At 41.4% G+C, this 18646-nt stretch overlaps 1 long non-coding RNA gene across 1 annotated transcript; it reads left to right on the forward strand.

Moving 5' to 3' along the window:
- The first annotated feature begins 240 nt into the window (after positions 1 to 240).
- LOC306809514 lies at positions 241 to 18203 on the forward strand. The gene is made up of 4 exons (XR_013776254.1): positions 241 to 315; positions 1650 to 1927; positions 12520 to 12938; positions 18117 to 18203. It is a non-coding gene; the product is annotated as an uncharacterized lncRNA (long non-coding RNA).
- Positions 18204 to 18646: the final 443 nt, after the last annotated feature.

The following is an 18646-nucleotide window of genomic DNA, read 5'->3' on the forward strand; positions in this document are numbered from 1 at the left end:
TCTGGCCTACCAAAATATCACCTGTCATGTTAGATCACTTTACAGATATTTGGAAGCGATACAAAGTTTCCTCTGTTAGTTAATTACTCCCTTAACTGTCCACTACAGAGTTTCTTTCATTTCCTCTCCCAAACATCTGGCAGTAGATACTGCAGAAGCCCACAGTCAGCAGGATATGCAAGCAGGGGTCTAACTTTAGTTCATGAGTCATCTCCGTGGCTCCAGTGGGACAGTTCAGGTGGTTAAAGTTAAGCATGTACTTAAGTACTTTGCAGAAATGAAATGGATCCGTGCCAGAGGGAGGTTGCTGCCTAGGTAGGAACTGGTCATTTGCCTGTCCTTTATAAAAGGGATTTGTATAAAGTAGATTTAAAAGACATTGCTGTGAGAGCAATGGTTCCTGATTTTTAAAAGTGAACCCTGTCAGCCTTTACAGTGTCTCTCAGCCCCCCTGTTACTATTGAGCCATTAATTGGAATACGATGAGGTTCAGAAGAGCAGGGAGTGTTTGCTCACACTCCCCTTGCCCAGCTCAGTGAGCCTGCAGGGCATGGACAGAGAGACCTGCTCCAGGGCATCTGATTTGTAACAAATCTTCTGCTTTCCTGGCAGCCAGAGTTCAGCTGCTGACCTAGAGCTGTGTTTGCAGGCTGAACTGTCAGTCTGTGGAGTCACCATGTTCAAGCAGCCCTTCCCTGCAGAGACACAGAACCAGAGTGCTTCCTCTCCTTCATCCAAATATTCGTGGAACTTAAAAAAAATCCTTATTTCTAAAAATTCCATTTGGAGCTGCTCTTATCCAGGCCATGGTGAGCAAATTCTCTGGAGCCTTGATCACCACAAGGCCTGCAATTAATTCTGCTTGGGCTGTGGTTCTGTCTCCACCATACCCCAAGTGTTTGCCTTTCCCTGGCTCCAGTGCCACAAACCTGACCACAGATAAACAGGTGGTGGGTCAGGTGAGCTTTGGGCTTCATGGGGGTAGAGCTCAGAATACAAGAATACATGCAGAATACAAGACTGGTATTATTGTACTTATACAGGACCTGCAAGATGTGTCTGAGTAATCCCTCCAGTAAAATCAGATAGTGATTTGTAGCTGAAAGTATGGTTTCAAAACTCTTTCAGACTACCTGTGCCACCAGTAATTCATTTTTTTCTCAACACAAAAAATGAAAATCAACTTCTGCCAAATAGAGAGCAATTTTTCCTAAGCCCTAATATCAGTGAAGTATTTCTCCTTGCACAATTTTCCCAACCTGTCAGAATTGTAAGACTGAAAATTATAAAGCCAGCTGCTTTGCTAGAAAATGTCAGGCAGCCACACATTTTTCAGAGGAACAGAGTCCACTTTATGCTGGGTAGCATTGTTTGAAATTGAGTTTTCAAAGTGCACAATTTTTCATTTCCAAGTCAAGGCTAATGGAAAAATTTCACTTCCAAAGGTAAGATATGGAGCAACTGAAAACAGGGATTTAGAAAAGAACCGCCATCTCAGCAATCATTTTGAACATTAGGATCATTTGACATTTTAAAACAGCTGGCAATGATTCACTTATCAGAGGGACTTAACTAGGATTTGTTTATATGTCTTTCAAATTCTAAGTGTAAATCATCAGTCTTCCATCTCTCTGTTTTCTCCTCCACAGGCTTCCTCTAAGCTCCCGGAGTTTCTCTCACCCATTGAATCATCAGGTGAAATGGACTCTAATATTTACTCCCCATCCAGCATTAAGCAACTTTTCCTTCCTTCCTTCAGTAGTTTTAGTCTGTACCTATGGAGCATGGAGGCACCTTCCTGGGATAGAGGAACTGAGCTCATTCCATGTGAAGGAGTCACTATTCCTCTTTGCCTCAGCTCAAGAAGCCAAGTTGGTTCACATGAATGGCAGATTGCTGCAAATTAATTAACAAAATGAGCATGAAGGTGAGTAAAACAGCAATATAGAAAACTACAGAGTAAATCTTGGGTTGACATGTTTGAGAGAAGTCAGCTTGGGACTTTTTTTCATACAATGCATGGGAAGGTTGCTTTGGCCAGATCCCAGGGAATGGATGTAGGGCAGCATTGTCACACACTATTGCCCTCCTGCTGCTAAGCAAATATCATGGCCTTTATTTAAATACACATGCATAACGAATCTTTGGCAAACAACCCATGAAAACTACCAGCAGTTTCCTTGAAATTAAGAATATTTGAGTGTTTCTCCATTGCAAGAAATTTTTGGTGCAATGCCTCTGTTCTAGCTGAAAAGCCTTTTCTGGTCCTGCCACACAATTAGCTCCCACCTTCCACCAAAATTCCTGCTAGAAAAAAACTGAGTGGCAGCCTGCTGTCCTGGGTCAGGGTGCCATCTGATTTAATTTCAAGGCAGGCAGAGGAAAAAATGTAGGAGAGAAGCAGCATTGAAAGGGCACATGGGAATGACCTACCATGGAAAAGGAGAAGAGTGGTGGAGTCAAGAAACAAGGGCATTTTCTCTACAGGATCATCACCTGCACCATTTAAATACATGCAGTCCTTGCAGACGTTTTCTTCTTGTTTTGACTAGAGGAAATAAGGTAGCAGAGAATACAAAAGTGTCAGGCAAAAGAATTTGTGTCAAATTACAGCTTGTACAGCTGTCCCTGGAGCAAGACTAGGCTGCCCAAAGAAGACTACAGAGGAGAAAAAGTTAATATAGTAGAAGAAATCTTTCTTTCTGCTCCTTGCATCTCTTTTTCCTTCCCATACCTTTTCCCAGACTCTTCTGTTCTGCTTTCATTCCTTATAGTTACCTAACAAAAGTTCTGGTAGCTTGACATTAATCTTGTCACAATTTCTTGTGTAACTGAGTAAAGGGTACAGCCTGAGCAAGAAGGCTGAGCATCATACAGCAGAGTTTGGAATTAGCCTTGTAGATCCTGGATTTTCCCTCTTGTCCCCATTTAGGTGCTTTATACTGAATTTATCTGTAGCCTGGTCTCACATGTTGCTGTCAATGAGCTTTTCTTTTAGCAGTCATTTATCTGTGATCCCACAGACTCATAGATTTCATAAAACTTCTCCAAAAAAGCATTTTACTTTGCATTATCCAGTGACTGTTTAATAGCAGACAAGGTATATTCTCTTGAAATGCATACCTGAACTGCACACTTATTGTATCTGCCATTTACAGAATAACAACAGCCTGCTGGATTACTAGCCCCTAAACATGGAGTTTATCACTCCAAACACTTGAAAATGCTTCTAGAGGGCAAAGCCTTTTATCCAGGCCAATAACCTAATGCAAAATTATCTGTGGATCACTTACATTTCGAGAAGAGGTCAAGAAAAGAAAACCTGCTCAAAAAACTCATTTTAAATTGCTTTGTGTGGAAGGACTGCAAGTGTTTGATGCAGTAGTCACATTAACGTGCTTGGTAACTCTGTCTGGAACAGGAAAGGAATATAAACAAATTATTTCATACAGTGTAGTTCTCTCTGTCTGAGAGGAAGTGAAACTGCAGTGACACCATTTAACCCTTACAGGATCAGGTATTAGCAGCCTGGTTTAAATGACAGCATTGTTTTGCATGTTTTCTCATCCCAAGCAGAAGCAGAGGCAAAGGGCTATGTGTTCTTCTCAAAGAGAAAGAACCTGTCAGTGTATGCTGCCTGCTTTCAAAGATGTTACAGGTGAGCATGGTTTTTACAAAATCAAATAAATGTTTTTATTCAATGGCCAGTTGTGACCCCTCATTTAAATAAAACAGCAAATGAAGCCAAAATTTAAGGAGGGAGAAGAACTTGTTGTTAAGTATCTATTTTACACTTTCATGAGCATCTCAGACATATTAAGAATAAATGTAATTTGCATAGATGCATATTATTTAGTGAGATAATGCAAAGGAAGTTTAGCAATCTGTGATGAAGTGTGACTTGCTGAGGAGCATTTATTCCCATTAATATGCTAAATAGCCCATCACCAGCAGCCCCAGAATGAGTGAGTCGAAATCAGCAGTCAAAACCTTTTGCTAAAAGAAATAAAATGCACAGACATCAAGGTCAAGCACGTCAGAAACCACTTGTGCTGCACAAAAGTCCAACCTGTGCCCTCCATTGACAAAACATCCCTGCTGCAGGTAAATGGACCAGCCTTTGTTCCTCACTGCCACAGCAGAGATGCAGCCCCTGGAGGGAAGGAGTGACTGTGTCTGCAGATGGGGGTTCTTCTGGCAGAGAGACAGCTCTGCCTCTTTATACCCCCAGGAGATGGAGGTGTGTTGGCAGTTCTTCACAGCTGGCAAAATTCTGGGTGTCCACACTGAACAGTACAGTCTATTTCTGAGTAATTGTTGCCTTGAAGGTTTATACAGCCCTAGAGGTAGATTGATGTTCAGGAAAAAAAGTCTAGTAGTGTCTGCCTTTGTCTTTAAAGGGAGCCAAACATTTTGCTAAACAGAAGAATACACCTGAAGATGCTAATGGCAAAAGAAACCAAGACAGACTTCATTACAGGTGTCAAGGATTAGCTACAAAGGGGCAGCTGTGTGGTCAGCATCACACTGCATAGAAATATCTGCCCCAGTCCAGGACAAAGCTCAATTTGTGCCAGTTTTCTTCTTCTTTCAAAAGCTTTTTGGTTTTTGGAGAATGGAATCCAGTTCCTTCTTTCATCACTACTTTCCCTCAGAGTCTGATGCAATTTTTCATTATTGCTTTGTGAGGAGAATTGCTTATGATTCCACAGACATGGAGAAATATGTTATTTCCTCATCCTGCAGATCCTGGGAGATAAACAGTGGGATTCCTCTGGCCAAGTGTGCACTCCTGCAAGCCACCAAAGGATCTCTGCATGGTCACATTGAATAAAGCAGGCCCTCAAAGTGCATGACTCTCTCATTTAAAAATAGTTGCCTTTAGAGAACTTAGCCTTTTTAAAATATCAGACAAGTATTTATCACCTTTAGCTGTGTGTATCTACACCAGGATGGGATTAACTGCATCCTAGAAAAGCTTGCTCCTCTTCAGTTGGCTCCAAAGGGAGTCTGGCCAGCCATGCCAGTGCAGCTGTCTATACTGCAGAGGTCTGACATTCATAGAGACCAGTTTTGTCCTAAATTGTCCTTCCACATCAGCCTTTTCAGTCACAGCACTGCACTGGCATTATGCTCAGCATGTTCTTCATATTTCTGTAATTCTCATCTGACATCCCTGGCTGTGTTTGATAAGAACCCAGGGTCTGTCTAGCACACAGGGGTCTCATCTCATTAGGGCCACCCCTGCAGCTAATGGGGCTCACCTGGTAATTGAGCACTTCCTTTAAGGCTGCAGGGAGTTCCAGCCTTGGATGGGAAGGCCATTGCTCTAACAGTGTGACAATAAAGTGGAGCAATGGCACAAGGCCATGTCACCTGTCCCACATGCTCACAGTGCCTGGCTCCATGCTGGTGTAACTCCAGGTGTGGTTTGATATTACAGCAAAAAGCCTGTCTAACCACTTGGAGCAGCTGAAAACTCCCCCTCTGATGTGCCCAGCATCTGTTCCCACCCTTCCTCCTCCTCCTCCTCCTCCTCCTCCTCACTGGCACTGGGAATTCTCCTGGGAGACAGTTAAAGTCATCATTCAGAAGAAAGGATTTTCTTTCTCTCCTTTTGTGTCCCTGGTCTGGCTCACATCAGTATCTAAGGGGAGGGCAGGAAGATAAAGATGAGGCCACAAGGATAGGAAAGGGCAGGGACTGCCTTGGCTGAACCTTTCTCTCAAGGCTCAAAACCTTTCAGTTGAAGCTTGCTCAGAACAAGTTACCTTACCTTGGGTGATGAGAAGTAACATGTTCAACCTCAGTAACTTCATATTTACCTTGAACTTATGCTTCCCAGCTCCTAAAACATGAGATCATTTAATATGTAATGCTGCTTGTCATTGTGCTAGATGTGCTTCCATTAAGCATAGATAGCTTTCTTCTCTAAGGCACAGGTAACAGGTGGAATTTATAATCCTGAAACTGTTACCTGTTCAAGTACTGCCTCTTCTGCTTCAGAGCTTGCACTGACAGGAGACAGATGCCTTCAAACTTGCCTAGGCTGTCACCTCAAAGTCCACCTGCCTCCAAAATGGCAACACAGGAGAGCCAGCAGGTGAGCAGTGGAGCAGCAGTGATCACCAGAACTTTATTCAACCAAAATGGATTGTGGTTTTTTTAGTGCCCTTAACAGTAATTTAGAATTTGTCCATAATCTTTTCAAGTAACTGTCTCTTTATCACCATCTTTTAATTCTTGTCATTATAAAAAGGGATTAGTTTATTTCCTATAATTTGAAGTGGTCACCAGTCTGTGGCCTCTTTTCATCTCCTGTTTTTTGGTCCAACAATGGACCAGCACAGCAGCTTGTGAGAAAACTACCTTCAAGAGCCAGAGCTTAGTTAAGTCAAATCATATCCCAGGGTTCTTAAATGAGGCTTTAACAGAAAGGCAAGTGTAAGAACAAAGACCATGCTGAGTTAGAAAATCTTCTTTTGTCATGATCATTTCCATGACCACCACAACTTCTCTTCCCTGATCCAAAGAGAACAACACAAGGCCAGGGCTTTTCCTTGCTAAATGAGATGTTCCAATTTATCTCTCAGCTATGCCTGTGATAAAGACAGCTTGAAAGGGCTTTACCCAAAGACATTTGCCAGTGCTTGGTTCTCTGGCAGCCCTGAAGGAAGGAGCACCTCTGCTGCTCTGGTTCCCTGGGGCTGCTCTCTGCAGTGTGGGAGGCCATGGCAAATCTCCCTCTGGAAGATGAGATGATCTAGGTCCTGCCCCTGATCCCAGGAGGTTCCTCTCAGGTCCCTCATTGCCTGGCAGCAACTTCTGATCCCTCCTGAGCAGCACATCCACATCCTTCTCAGGAGCAGTTGCCATCCTCAAATCCTCCAGGCTGTCCTGCTTTTCCTATACCACTTATTAATGCTCATAATTGCAAAATAATTGGGCCTGCTGAGTTTGTAATGAAGGCACAATTTAAGATGCTGTAATCAAAGAACTTTCAATTGGATTAAGACCTGAGTGTCCTAGTGGTTTAATTACAGGCCCAGGTAAGCACAAATAAGCTTTGGGTTTACTCCTGTCTTTCAGATAGGCCACAGCAAAATCTTTGTGCCCACTTGGTATCACTGAGTATCTGACACTAATTGAAGGTTGAACCTCAGTAGCCAGGACTCCAACAGGCAGTGAGAGTCAGCCCCAGACACACACAGCTCCTGGGCTGAGACAGTGCTGTTTCCTTAGTCAACATGACAAATACCAGTGAAGAATTCCTTAGGAGGATGCATCCTGTGAAATAAAAGGCTGAACTGAAGCATGCAGCTTGACAAATGCTCCAAACCAGCACAGCCACTGAAAGGTGGTGTCCTCCTCTCCCCTTGCTCTCGTTCTAAGCTATGCTGCCTCCTCCTCTCTCTGGCAAAATTGGTTCTATATCCACATGGAAAAGTAGATACAGTTAAAGGCAACTTTTTTCCTTCTTGCCTCGAGAAACTGCACAAATATTTCCAATAGCATGGTGAAACAGGGAGCCCAGGGACAAGATGCTGGTGGTGAGAGGAACCCCATAAAAGTGATGGGAGTGTGAGAACCTGTATGCTTGAATGTTGGTCAAATTCAATCCTAAGGAGAAAGATGAGAATGACTAAGTTTATAGGAGGTTATTAAGCTTGAGTCCTATAAGATAAAATAACTATTTCTGCACTGCACCTCTGGAAAGGGCAATGTATTTCCACAGAAATTAGAAAATGTGGTCAGCCTTCAGACAGTCTCTGGTGACAAACCTCCTAATCTGGGGCACTGGGAAATGCTGCACTGCAAAGGAGGTCTGAGCAATAAGCAAAACACATTGGGACTCCAGTTTCTGTTCTGCTTTTGTTTGCAGCCCAGTCCTTTCCTAGCTGCAGTCTCTGAACTCCTCCCAAGCACACTCAGGGACTGGTTGGTAGGCAGAATGTGCAGAGACTGCCAGAGAGATTAATTGGAAGAGAAATGTAGATCAACACCATCAGCTGCACACACACACACACACACACACACATCAATTTAACTACTCCAATTTAGAAAAGATTGAGATAAATTGGTACAATCTTTTTTCTGGACAAGGTTAGGATGTAGATGCTTTTGGCTTGTCAGGTGCAAAACCAGACAAGCTACAGCATCACCAAGAAAAGGAAAATACATCTGTGGGTCTATATCAAAGTGTTATAACCAAATAAGTATGAAAATAGGTAGGGGCTGCCCATTATTTTGCAAAAATTACATCGACATATGTCACACTAAGTTTAATTGTAGTTGATAGCATTTTTCTAGTAGCACAGTGGTTGTTTTATTTTACTGTGAGGTGCTTTTTCTTCCTCTGTCTGGGATGTGTCTGCTTTGATGCCCTATTGAAGCCACTAAAAAGCTGTGAATTATTTTGAGATCACCACGAGTTCACATTAAATGATAAACCTCAATGCTAAAAGAATTTAATAAATGCAAATCTGTAGTCATTGAATTTTGACTGTTATGTAATTCCCAAAGTTTCATGGGCATTTATATTGTATTTACTCAGTTTAGAGGTAAAAGGTACAAACAGAAATTTATTATTTCAAGGAGAAAAAAACAGCTAATTGCCTTGACTAGGCTGAAGCATCCATGAAAATAGCTAAATGCAATTTATCTTCATTAAAAAGACTCAGCATTGAGACATGCATTCTCCACTACTGATCATACTAGAAATTATTCCAGCTCCATTTTTGCATATTGATAATAATGATACTAAATTATATTTTATAATAATAACCATTATGTTGTATTTGTACAAATTTTATTTAACAGGTTAAAATTATAATCTCATTTTATTAGCAAATCTTCATCTTTGGTGTGTCTTTGAATGGGGCAAATGGAATAAAAGCTAAAAGGTGGGAGATTCACCTGTCCAAAGGTAAATGCATTGCCTTTTCAGAGAGAGGCCCTTTGGCTGCCTCTAGGCAGCACAGAGGTGGATGCTATGGGAATAATTGCACTTGGTCTACAGCCTTTCAAAAAAACCTATTTTGCCACTTTTTACACTCCTAAATGTACACAGGGACACCACCTGATGTTTAATTTGCTCAGTAAATTTGAGCAGACATCAGATATTAGACTTTCCAAGAGGAGAGAAAAGCCACAGTTTTGTCATAAGTGACTGAAAATAGGAATTTATGAGGGAAACAGCTGCTCTGCTTGATGTCTGTAAGTGCTGCACAGGATCCATGAGCATATTTAGGGGGAAAGGGAAAAGCAGTGTTTGCTAAATTGATTTGTTAGCTATACAATATAAACATCCCAGCAGCTATTCCCAGATTATTCCTCTTAACAGGGTGATGAGAGTGGAACCTCCCCTGTGGTCCTGAACCAAACCCATCACCTTCATCCAGGAGCCCCTGAGGGGAATTGGGGATGTTTCAAACCCCTCTACAGCTGCTCAAGGGGATGTTTAAATAAACTGTGCTTCCTCAGCACTAAATCCTCCTGCTCCAGAAATGCTTGCTGTAAAAGTGAAGTGGATTTTTCTTGAAGTTAATGTCACTTTAAGGATTCATGTAAATCCTTCATGGGTTTTGCTTTCATTTTCAGTATGACTGAATTTTATGGTATAATCATATCAACTCTTCCACTTTAAATTCAGTCTTGCACCAAGGGATGGTTTCTATCATTATGTCTATAGTCAGTAAAAGCAAGGCTTTACTCTCTGAGCTGCACAAAAAACAGCAGAAACACTTCACAGACTCTGTTTTCACAGTATTTAATTCCTCAGACAATAAGCAAATATATCACTCTTCTAGAGAGGAGTTTCATTTCCTTCTTATGTACATTACCTCAGGAATGATTAAACTTGGGGCTTAGTTTTTAACATGCAATTTCTGCTTTATCCACCAGCTCTTAGCAGGTTGTTTTTGGGATTATGTGGCACAGAGTCAGTGCTGGCAGCACTGTCCATCCTTGGGGGTGCCCCTGACACATCCCAAGGGGTGTGAGGAAGAATTGTCCTCCTGTGCCTTTTTCAGGAGGCTGTGGCAGGAAAGAGGGAGCTCAGAGCCACCTCCTTTGGAAGAGCAAACAAGGCATCAGCTGCTCCCTGAGGTCTCCCTGGGAAACGCACAGCTCATAGGAGCTCTGGATCTTGTGGTTCCTCTTCATGAATGTTGCCTAAAAATAGAGCTGAAATGTGACTGTTCAAGATAGGGCTTTGTGGTAAACAAGGAAATTGAGCCCATAGCCATGGAAGTTTTGCTTATTTTTCTATCATGGTCTGTAAATTGTTAAAATCTATTGATTGTAGCTTTTTATTTTAGAGTCAATTGCCATTAAACTTAAGAAAACCTTCTGTTATTCCACTAGTCCAGCTTGGTGTAGATCTCAGGGGCTTCTTGCCTGTTTCCAAGCTTTTTTTTCCAGTAAGCACTTTGATTAGCTTACAATGTAAATGTTACTTGTAGATATGTGCCAAGTAGTATAGACATTTACATTATGATTGCCTGAAACTGTCCATTATAACTTAATTTTCAGTTGTCTATTTCTTGGGTGGACAATTTCCAGAATTTCCATCAGATTGAAAGAAGAAGACATTTGCATGTGCATGCTGGACTCGTTCAGAGCCTCAGGGAACATCACACACTGAGTGGACTCAGCCTCTCAGGGAAGGCATAGACAAAACTGATGATCCTTTTCCAGGCTTGCTTTGTCAAGGACAGCCATGATTTTGAAATTACAAAGCTCCTGAGCATCCTGAAGGATCCTTTAGCACAGATGGCATAACCTGGTGTGTTTCCATGCCCTGCCTGTAGCTTTGCTTCCATGTCTCCAGCTTTCCCAAGACATTTTGCAGAGAGGCTGCTCAGGAGGGGCTGCTGCTCAAGGCAGATTCTGGAGGGTCTGACAATAAGGAATCTAGAAAGCCTAATGATCAACCTCCCTCCTTTCCCAGCTTTCTCTGGAGGAACACAGCTCTGTCTTTCTCAGGATGCAGGAGTGGGAGGAGGGGTGACACAAGGATGTGTGAGACAGCTGAACTCAGCTACCAGAAAAGCTGCTGCCCTCCCTTGTTTAGAGCTGTACACAAGCTGAACTTGCAAGCCTGGCTTTAATGATGACTCCATATCCACAGTAAGCTGCCTTCCCACTTATCCATTGCATACTGTGGAAATAGAATAGCCTCACATGCAGCTGAAGCTTCTTCAGCACTCTTTACATCTGCTGTACACTCCTCCTTAGGCTTTACTGCTTGGGAGCTGGGATGTTTAATTTTATTCTGTGTGGTCTTTAACCCCACAACTCACCTGGGCTCTGCCAAGCTCATGCAGGCAGGTGGTCAGGAGGCCATGCAGAGATTCTCAAGAGTGCATGGAACAAAGGTTCCAGAAACCTCATTTTTTGTCACACCACTACAATTGTTCACCATTATTGTGGCAGAAATAGCACCTCTGACTAATGACAGGACAAACTGTCAGCACTAATGGAGGTGTAAAGATATTGGGCAGCAATACTGCAAAGTAGAAGCCATAAACAGGGCTGCTTTCCTCCTCTAACACCAAAGCATCAAAGATAATCCAGAAAAGACATAAAGAGGACAAAAACAAGAGCATGGAGACTTGAGCAATGAGGATTCAGCAATGTCTATGTTAAAGGCTTATAAAAGGTCGTGTAAGTCTTTAGAGACAAACTTTCACGAGTCTTTTTGGTTGCCTGCATCCCATGTCTTGCTGTCCTGCCTCCCCTCAGCATGCCTGACATGCTCCCCATCTCTGGTTCCCCCACCACCACTCCCCTTATAGATATCTATCACTAGCCTAGTTCTGTTCCTAAAGAAGGAGTTGATTTCCTAAATCATTCCATCATGCTCTTGGCTTCATCTGGTTTCTCCCACATTCTTGCTGTATCTCCTTCCAGCTTGGGAAGACGATGCCTGCACATTTGTCATGCAGCAGGAATGTCATCCAGTCCAGAATGTAGCCAGGAGGCCAAACTTCATGGTTTTTTTTCCCCCCTGCAACTGACTGACCCTTCTTGTCACCAATATATCATGCTTTCATCCAGCTCTGAAAAATCCTGTTAGAATGTTACAATAGGACATCACACCAATCTGAGATGCCTCTTTTCTTCCTTTTAGAAATTTCATGACTATTTTTCTTTAGTGTCTCACCTGGGAAAGGATCAAGGAACATAACCTTGAAATAAAGCCCAGCTAGTTACCACCCTAAAACTATGATATGGAAAACCTTTACTTTACATGTTATAAAAACCACGGCGCTGGGGGCTGTAATGTTTACAGATGTATTTTTATTAAATTTACACCTACAGTTTTTGTGCAGTCAATCTCACAAATGACAAACACAGGCCTACTAATAAGTCAGCTGAGAACTGCACAGAGGAGCAGGCTGGGATGGAAAGGATGATGTTGTTGCTGTTGGTGTTGCTGTTGTTGTTGTTGTTGTTGTTAAGGATGGCATGAACAAGGGGAAGCAATGAATGCACAGTCTTTCATTGCCTTGGCAGGATAAGAGCTGCGAAGGAGCCCAGGCATGCCCAGTCCATCAAAAGAGAAAAAAAAACCAGGACTGCAGATAACGTTCTCTCCAGCATGCAAAAGAGGAACCAAGATTATAAGAGGATGTCACAGGGAAGGCAGAAGTAAACACAAAGACAGCTGGAGAGTTGCTGGGACAGGGGAGGAGTGGAAGGCGTGAGGCTGGGAATTGAGTGAACCCTCTGTGCAGTCACTCTGGTCATCACTTCTCCTCTCTTCTCCCTGGGGTGGACAAGCAGGAAACTGGGTTATGCTCCCTCAACTTCTGGCTGCATGTGCACATGCCCAGGGAGAGACTGCAGCTAGACCAGGCAGAGAGCATATGGGATGACACAATGTGCATAATTGGAAATTTTGCCCAGTTCAAGCTGTCAGGACAGAAGACAAGGTAGGAGCATGCAATGGAGTCAGATGTACTGCTGACTCTATACAATATGTACACTTTAAATGCCTCAGTCCTAAAACCACAGCATTCTGAAACCAAACTGTTCCTTGTCCTCTCAAACAGGCACAGCTTTCCAGTACTGTCACTCTCTTGGCACAGGGGGACGGAAGAACATCAGAAACTAAGGGTCTAGGGCAGCTGGAGTGAAGGAAGGGAACCCAAAAAGAGAAAAGGCATCTCCCAGTGGACCACATGGAGTAGAGGCAGAAGGGTGCAAGGCAAGGGGCAAGGGGGAGAATTGGAGATAAAGTTATGATGAATGGCATGGGAGAGGTAATTGTACCATTGAAGGTCAGAGAAGAAAAGGGCAAGTGCAAAGAGAAGCCAGCAGGACTGGAGGAAGGGGAGAATATGCAGGAAGAATTGGGCAATGAGATCTCCTTGGAAAGAGGAGTGGTGTGGCTTTCACAGCACTCAGAGGGATTCACAGCTCCATGACCTGCACTCACACCCAGTTGCTGATGCTGCCTTGGAAGTACAAACCTACATGTCTGAGCAGTGACTGTTCTTCTGGGCAGCAAAGAAGCTCAGAAGTTGTTGCTGCAGGTGCTGAGGGGTTTGGCACTGGCAGGAGCTCCTGTCATGTGCATTTCCAAAGGTCCCCACCTCCAGCACAGCAGGAGCTCGACAGGTGCACACCTGTCTACAAGTGTGATGCTCACTGTAACAATTTTGTAGCTCATTCCAACAGCCCCTGCTCATTCTGCTGTACACTGTGCACTGAGGGGAAAGCTCCCAGCACACCCATGGAATTCACATTTGTAATGGGAGATTATAATTTCCAAATATTTATCAATAACTATCAACAGCCATGCCAGAAATTATTTGTACATCAGAAGCACTTATAAAGTGCAGGAGAATGCCTGGAAAAGCTGAGGTTTAGATTGCAAATACTGTGGCATCATGACAGCTTTTCACTGAGAGTTGCAGCACGTGCGTTTGCACTTCTATTATAAAACCTTATTCAGCTGCTGAAGGGGCTAAAGCCATTCTTAGGTTCTCTAAAGGATCTTTTTAATTCTCAGCTCTCCCTGTGGGAGGCTGGAGGCCAGCTATTCTTTCCACTTGAAGAGTAGGTACCTACAATTCTTGACAAGCAGAGTTCTTTGTAGGCAGACAAAAGTAGGCTAAAAGCAAAGATGCCTGTTAGTTTTTCACCACATACAGAAACTGAGAATTGTTGATTCTTATCCTAACTTGTCACCCCATTTCTAAAATATGCTAAAGATGGTTATTCTTGAAGAAAAGACCTTTATCATAAGCAAAAAATAGAAATCATATTTACATTGCTCATAACAGAGAGTATAAAATATCATTAATAGAACTATTCAGGAAAGGCCAATAACATGTTTAAGTGCTCACCTATGACAATTCAAAATATTCACTCATTCATGTGTCAGTGGATGAAAATAACCTCTCTAGAACAATCTTCTCCTGATTTTGTGTCAGTGGTGTTCTCAGGTATGTCCTGGGCATGGCTGGTAGATTTGATGGGCAGCATGGTCCTGATGCAGAACCCAAATCTTTGTCCTCCAGATTGTACCCAGGAATTCACATCTGAGAGATCAAAGCAGTAGAACTCCTGAAGAGCCAGGGACTTAGCTCAGCCATTATTGCAGTGCTAAGATGCCTAAAAAAAAAAAAAAACAACAACTTAAATGTCCAGCTTCCAAACAGAATAAAAATATTCATTAAAGCATCAGAAAACTACCATTCTATACATTTAATACAAACATTATTATACTTTTAAATACATCTGATTTTGTTTTTGTAGGCAGAGTTTGTTCCTCAGTGCCTAATTTTATCTCTGGAGACTTAGCTGCTTAAATCAATATTTACCACAATGATTCAGTAAAACCACCAAATACGACATGTTATAGAATCACAGCATCTTCATATTGTATTTTAAAAGACATCAATTCTAAGAACTGTATTGTATGAAATGTAAGCCTGGAATTATCCACCCTAATTTTTGTACACTAGATAAAGTTTATTTCCATAAATGAATACCTGTAAAGCAAGACACTATTTTTGTCATCCCTTTAAATTGTGTTAGATCAACAGATTAGGAATCATTCACCACGTGCCAGCTAATAATATGGGGTTTAGGTTATAATAAAAAGAGGATTAATAGCACCAACATTATCCACATGAGATATTCCTTATGCCACCAGCCCTCCACTACCCAGGACAGTCTGAGCCTCACACCACAGACAGGAAAACCCAGTGGCACAACTATTGCAGACTCAAGAGTCACTCTGGCATCCCTGCAGCACATTCCAGTTCTTGCAAATGCTCATGAGTGGAGCTGGCTCCTCACAGATAAGATATGAAAACAGTGACACACTCTCCTCATGGCTGAATAATCTTCCCACGAGCTTTGGGGACTGAATGATCCTAGCAGTAAGACTCTCAGAAACTCAATTTTCTAGGTCTCAGTCAATGTTCTTTATACCATATCCTCCTTGTCAGCAGAGAAGAAAGAAATGAACCCTTTCTTTTCTAGTACTTTTTCTTTATTTAGCAGCTTTTCCCAACATAACATCTTAAACTGGCCTTTAAGGATGAGAAACATCTTTATGAATAAAACAGTCTTCCTTGAGGCAATTAATGAATTCAGAGAATGATTTAAAGAAAAAATTAGAGTATGATTTCTGATGTGTTTGTTGTACTTTTGTTGAAGACCATTTGAATTTTTTTTAACTAGAATGCACTCCTAACACAGCATAAAATATTAAACATTGATATTTTCATAATACTATTCCCTCTTCAAACCAAATCCCATCTGTTAAGACAACTTCTTAGATCTTTCAAATGTTCATCCACTTTCAAACTAAGATTCTCAGAGTCCTGCTCCAGCATGTAGAGGAATGCTGTATTTTTTTGTTTGTTTGTTTGTTCTTCAGTTCCTCCCTAGTACCCAACATTTTGAGCTTTTGTGCTTTAAGAGAGGCAATTTGCATTATGCTTTTTAATGCTTTTATTAATAAATAGGCAAAATCTGGTGCATTTCCTTTTATGATTTTGGAATGAATTTTTCAGGTTAAAGAAAACTGAAACAATCCTTCTTTCTGTTTGCATTAGAGATATTTACCCTTGGCATTTGTTACTTATTATGAGATTATCTCATTTCTTTTTGGGAAGGTGAACTTTTTTCATGTTACATACTGTTCTCACAAGTTTTACCACTGACAAAAGTACAGTAGGAGTGAAGCTGCTGGTTTCAAGCAAACTCCTTTGTTTTACTTTCACTCTCAAGCAGAAATAGCTCTTTAAAGCAGTAAGTTTTATTTTAAAGAGACAGTGTGAGGAGTTCCAGTTCGTGATACACATCTGACTGTTGCTTATTGTTCTTCCTTCTAATTGATGCAGAGAATAATTAACTTCTAACATTCCACAGAGGAGTTTTACTTGGTAAGATGGACAGAGCTGTCCATCCTTGCCTTCAAACCACTCTTCAGTCCCACCAAGTGTGTGAGCAGAGGAAAACTGACAGTCTGAAGTAAACCAGTCGCATCCAGACTGCACCCAGTCAAACAATGTGAAACTCAGCAGCTCCTGCCCATCACCACTGCAGAGGAAATACCAACTACAGCAGAACAATCTTGGATCCTATCCCTGAGTGTCCAAGAATGTGATATGTTTCCTCCAGAGCATGACTGCAAGAAAGTCAAATAAATAACCATTGTGACTCGGGAAGAATTCACACAAAATGCCCATAGGGGAAGAAACACCTACTTGGCAGTCAGTGGCTGTTTCTCAAAAGGGTCATTTTATCCTAATCCTTCAGTCTGGACCCTCAGGGGAAACCTCCTGAGGATGATCCTATGAGTAGCTGTAGACTCATTTATAACTCTGCACAATCCCAGAAATAAGAGGCTTTTCAGAGATAGATTTTTTACATTTTATAAACTCTCTTGTCCACTGCTAACCTCTCCATGCTGTACAGGCTAGAGAGTACAAGTCTGTCTATTTTTTTGCCCCAGGAGGGAGCAAGCCTGAAATCTCTCCATACCTCATGCACCCTCCTCTCTCCTGCAGTGGGGAGCCCCATTCTTCACAGGGACCCATCACCTGCACTATCAAGCACTATAACTAACCCAAATAATCAAATTGGTACATACCCAGCTCTGAGCCATCAGCCTCCATTCATCTTTATCTTACAGACTCATGAAATTGTGTTGGATGGGATCTTTACAGATCATCCAGTCCAACCCCCAGATCTTTGAAATCTGTTGCTTTTATTTCAGAACAATGGCTATGTGTGTCTGAGACCTTTTCTGAATTCTTCAGTTATGACAATTGGCATGTTGGAAAATTATTTTCTTTCCCTACAAGTCTCATAGCTGCAGCAAAATAACATACACTACCTTTATCTGATGTTCCATAATCAATGTATCTATGCTTTGTTAAAGTGCTAGAAAAGCCATACTATACTTCACACTTATGTCTTAGTTTTTAATTAAGCATGCACAATATGTCCATAATTTAAAAATACACTGCATACACATGAATGACAGGGAGGGACTGAAGACTGAGTGGGTTTTTTCACATTTATTCCTATGTGAACAGCTGTGTAGTTGTACCACTGCATTAAAGACTTCTATATATTTATTTGATACTTCTAATAAAATTGACAGCCTATATTTTGATTACCACAGGATGGATCTTTTAACTGTAATTTGCCTGTGTTGAGTACATAACCCATTTCTGCTGTACAAAAGAACAGAATTTACAGATTCTTTCATCTTGCAGGGCTAGGATCTCTACGAAGTTGAAGTTCTCTGCATACATGGAAGGAATAGCAAGTCAGAGCTAATTAGTGCAGTGAGAACTAGGAGGAGAAGTTGCTTTCTGTCTTTGAAATTTTCCACATCTTAGGTGAGCTGATCAGGCAGTGAGTGCTTTGTGACAAGATGCAAGGCTGATTGTTTGCTATGTATTTTAAATTATATTTCCACACTAATATGCCATTGTTCCCCAAGTGAATATGTGGTGTTTACTTAGGCAAGAAAAATACTCTTTTTTTGTGTGTACAAGACAGTTGGCTTTAAAATTTTGCATTCATATAAGCTGAGTAATGCACTTAATGGTAAGTAATTTTTTCCCTTTACTTCCCAGTAGGTTTTAGTGAGAGAAGCTTCCTTAAGAGACGTGTCAGAAGAGAGGAAAATATGCTGGTGTATTACAGCTAAGTGGGAAACAGTTATGTAGGTAATTGTAATATTTATTAAGCTTCAGATTTTATATAAGCTACAACTTTTAGCTTGTATTTTTTCTTCATCAGATAAAGAAATCAGGGATTTAGCAAGAATAACAGAGCTTTCTAGAACATTCAAAATACAGTGTGTCATGTCCTGGTGTATGAAATTGGAGATATTTCAAACAACATTTATTGAAATCCAGCAACTTTTTCTTACTTTACATTTTTTTATCCAGCCAATATGAGTGTAAATATTATTAATCATAGATTTAGTCCTTCACAAACACAAGAAAGGGAAATTAGGAAGGTAACAATACCTTTCTTGTTTCTCTGCTTCTGTTGCTGTCTCTGTATAATATGATGACAGCATGAAGTCTGTAAATGTGCTCCAAGTTAACTTCAGTAGTGTCACAATAGCAATCCTCAAATTCTCATCTCCATTTTTAGT

Source organism: Erithacus rubecula (genome assembly GCF_903797595.1).
Source record: "Erithacus rubecula genome assembly, chromosome: 1".
Classification (NCBI taxonomy): domain Eukaryota; kingdom Metazoa; phylum Chordata; class Aves; order Passeriformes; family Muscicapidae; genus Erithacus; species Erithacus rubecula.